Below are 4435 nucleotides of genomic sequence, written 5' to 3' on the forward strand. Positions count from 1 at the left end.
ACTTGTACTGTATGTTCTTAAATGCACTATTTTTAGTAGTATATCAAGTTTTGCTAAATTATATAAAAAAGGTTTCAGTAATACTTAACTTTTGCATTACAGTACACTATTCTTACAGTAGTGTACAGAACACCAATTCTGTTCTTTCTTAGTAAGGTGGTAGTCATCAAGGTGTGGGATGCTAGACAGTAGTGGTCACCTTGTTGTGTCTGGTCCATCTATCTTGTACACCAACCACCTGCAACATGATTATATTTGTTTTTAGATACTCTACATCTGAATTAATTAAGCTATTTTATATCACTACCAATACACAATATTGAGGTTAACTTGTACTGTATGTTCTTAAATGCACTATTTTAAGTAATATATCAAGTATTGCTAAATTATATAAAAAAGGTTTCAGTAATACTTAACTTTTACATTGCAGTACACTATTCTTACAGTAGTGTACAGAACACCAATTCTGTTCTTTCTTAGTAAGGTGGTAGTCCTCAAGGTGTGGGATGCTAGACAGTCGTGGTCACCTTGTTGTGTCTGGTCCATCTATCTTGTACACCAACCACCTGCAACATGATTTGGATTTAGATCAATCTTAATTAGCCTTAATGTATTACTACCAATACACAACATTTACTCCAGAATTTCTTGGAATCTAAACTTGCATTCTTATATATATGTGATATATCCATACACTCAAACACCCTCCTATATCACCTTACACAGGAGCATTGTCCTTCTCACTTTTGGCTGCAGCAGTCTTCATCTAGGCATCATCCCCCACATGCCTTCATAGTACATGCTATTTTTTGCATCACATTTTTAACATGCACTCCATTCACCATTGCTTGAGCACACCACCATCCATGCATGAGCGCCCCCACTGTACGAGCGCCCGTCCACTATACGAGGCCCCCACCCCCACTGTACGAGGCACCCACCCCCACTGTACGAGGCGGCCCCCCCCCCATTGTACGAGCGCCCCTGCACTGTACGAGCGCCCCTGCACCGCCCAATGCTCCTCCTTTCCAACCCTTCACACAAAGTAAGTCCCTTCTCTCGAGTCTTACTTCCAGTAGTTTTTGGGGATGGCCATACTAAGATACCTAAGTAATTTACCTAAGAAGGCTGAAGTAACATGATGGGTGTTACATCTTGCTCAAGGTGTCGGTCACTTCCTCTACATTGGCATTCACGTACGTCAGCTGTCACCTGCAACATGTTTAAAGTTGTAATTTATGTACAATGAAGATTAAACATACAATTTCCATCTACCACCAGACTACATGTACTTGTACTGTCCCCAATTGTTTACTTAAATACCTTATCTACAAAAGATCTTATTTTAAGTTGCATTAGTGTTAGTTTTCTTATTTCCTCAACTAACATTTACCACAACAATAGTATTGCCAATCATAACAAGCCTTCATCACCAATTCTGCTACACTACTAAATCTCTCCACACTGCTTCATAGACAACACACTTACTGAATCCTCCCTCCCTTCCTCCCACCCCTCAAGCCCCCTTAGGTGTTCCCCTTGACAACTTGGTCACATTTAGCTTGAATGAAAAACTTTACCAACACACCCAACTTATAGTATACACCTGCTCACCCCATATGCCAATACACAAGCCATATAGTCCCCTACCCTGATTACAACAAGCCACACAATGTTTAATGATTTCACAAGTCCCACAAGCTTCCCTTGCCTAAATAAAACTCATTAAGTTGACTTTACCTGTTCTGGCATTTTAAGTTATTTCTCCTTAGGTTCAGTATGATGTTACTTCTGGCCAGCTTAACCTGAGGAGAAAGTCAGTACAGTACACGATTAGATTTTGAAAAGGAAACTGCAAAGTACGCAAGCTATTGATCTTTAATAATTTAAACAAGTGAAATATTTTTCTAGCTTAACTTTCTGAATTCATGATTAGTTAACTTGTGGCAAATTTTAAGTTACATTCTTTAATATATTTGTTATCCAATATATAAACCTATATAATAGGTAACTTAATATTAATTTGGGTCAGTCTAGATTAGTTACATTTAATCTATGTTAGGCTGATTAGGTTAGTTAATTTGTTAGTTAAAACCCACCTACTAACAACCAGCTTTACTTACTATTAATCACATTACTACTACTAATGCTCACTAATACTGTAACTAATTGGCATTTAGTCCTGTACATTTTTATAGCACTTTATTAAGCTTTCCCAAATCTCTACAGCTAATCTTAATTTAACTCCCAGCTTAGTCTATCTAGACAGCTCTCCAGAGCCCGTTGTAAAATTGCAGTTTCGTCCAATATGCCCTCGTAGTTTAGAAATTAGTTTATCCTGTGTATTTTGGGTCGATTCAATGGAATTTGACCTTTATTTCCAGGGGAAAGCACCCTCTTTAAAATTATACCCCCCCCCCCCCCAAAAAAAAAAGCATGGAAATCTTTAATCCTCATTCTGACATTCTTTGCTCCCTGGTTGAAATGGTGTTAGAAATACTTCAATAAGGAGATCTGAAGGTTGGGGATGGTTAAAAGTCAGGTGTGTACTGGCCGAAACTGCAATAATACCGAGCCCTCCAACACACAGTCCTCCAGAGCCCTCCAACACACACACAGTCCTCCAGAGCCCTCCAACACACACACAGTCCTCCAGAGCCCTCCAACACACACACACACACAGTCCTCCAGAGCCCTCCTACACACACACACACACACACACACACAGTCCTCCAGAGCCCTCTAACACACACACACACACAGTCCTCCAGAGCCTCAACACACACACACACAGTCCTCCAGAGCATAACCACCCCCACACACACACAGTCACTCCAGAGCCCTCCAGCACACACACACACACACAGTCCTCAGAGCCGCCTTCCCCCACACACACACACACACACAATCCTCCCAGAGCCCTCCAACACACACACACACACACACACACACACACACACACACAGCCCTCCAGAGCCGCCTTCCCCACACACACACACACACAGTCCTCCCAGAGCCACTCCAGCACACAGTCCTCCAGAGCCTTCCAGCCCCAAACACACACACACAGTCCTCCAGAGCAGCCTGCCACACACAGTTCTCCCAAAGCCACTCCAACACACACGCACAGTTCTCCAGAGCCGCCTCCAACACACACGCACACAGTTCTTCAAAGCCCTCCAACACACACAGTCCTCAGAGCCACTCCCAACACACACAGTCCTCCAGGCCTTCAACACACACACACAGTTCTCCAAAGCCCTCCAACACCTGATTCTCAGGGCCCTCCCAACACACACACACACACAGTTCTTCAGCCCTCCTACACACACGCACACAGTTCTCCAAAGCCCTCCAACACACACACACACACACACAGTTCTTCAAAGCCCTCCAACACACACAGTTCTCCAGGCCCTCCAACACACACACACACACACACACACAGTTCTCCAGGCCAGCCCTCCAACACACACACACTCAGTTCTCCAGGGCCCTCCAACACACACATAGTTCTCCAGAGCCCTCCAACACACACACACACTCAAACACAGTCGTCCAGAGCTCTCCAACACACACACACAGTCGTCCAGAGCTCCCCAATACACACACAGTCGTCCAGAGCTCCCCAATACACACACACAGTCCTCTAGAACCCTCAACACACACACACACACACACACAGTCCTCCAACACACACACACACAGTCCTCCACACCACACAGTCAGCCAGGTCCCACACACACACCCTCCACTGCCCAGTGTAGGAGCACAGTGTTGAGTGGTTTATGGGCTGACCATAATAGCTAAGATAATATATAAGTAACTTAACTGATGAGGCTGAAGTAACATGCTGGGTGTTAAATCTTGCTCAAGGTTCTGTCACTTCTCCATTGGCCTTCAAGTGCACCAGCTGTCACCTGCAACATGCTTAAAGTTGTAATTTACGTAGAATGAAAATCAGACTTGCAACTTCCCTCTACCACTAGACCACGTGTACTTAAACTGTCCCCAACTGTTTACATAAATCATTACCTCCACATTAGTTTACTCAAATTACGTCTCGCCAACACCAATACAGTACCACTACACTATACTGCACTTCACATTTCGACAAGGCTTCAACACTATAGTTTTGGCGCTTTTTGGTTGTTGATCAATGTGTTTTTCCGATGGTAAAATCCATGGTTGTCCACTTTTAAAAATTTACCAGGCACCCTTAATGTTACTGAATTTAATATATACTGTATTCTGAAACACGTCGACCTTCTGAAACGTCTCGCCCTCCGCCGGCTCCCTGCCTCACCTCGCCAAGCTTCCTGCCTCGCCTCGCCTCGCCTCGCCCGGCTCCCTGCCCTGCCTCGCCTCGCCCGGCTTCCTGCCATGCCATGCCTCGCCCGGCTCCCTGCCCTACCCCACCTCGCCCGGCTCCCTG

General features: G+C 44.4%; 1 long non-coding RNA gene across 1 annotated transcript; it reads right to left on the reverse strand.

Moving 5' to 3' along the window:
* Positions 1–518: 518 nt before the first annotated feature.
* LOC121878917 lies at positions 519–1893 on the reverse strand. The gene is made up of 3 exons (XR_006091260.1): positions 1741–1893; positions 1120–1212; positions 519–566 (listed from the first exon to the last, which is right to left on the reverse strand). It is a non-coding gene; the product is annotated as an uncharacterized LOC121878917 (long non-coding RNA).
* Between the last annotated feature and the right edge of the window lie 2542 nt (positions 1894–4435).

This window comes from Homarus americanus, unplaced genomic scaffold, assembly GCF_018991925.1.
Source record: "Homarus americanus isolate GMGI-L3 unplaced genomic scaffold, GMGI_Hamer_2.0 scaffold18866, whole genome shotgun sequence".
In the NCBI taxonomy this organism is placed as follows: Eukaryota; Metazoa; Arthropoda; class Malacostraca; order Decapoda; family Nephropidae; genus Homarus; species Homarus americanus.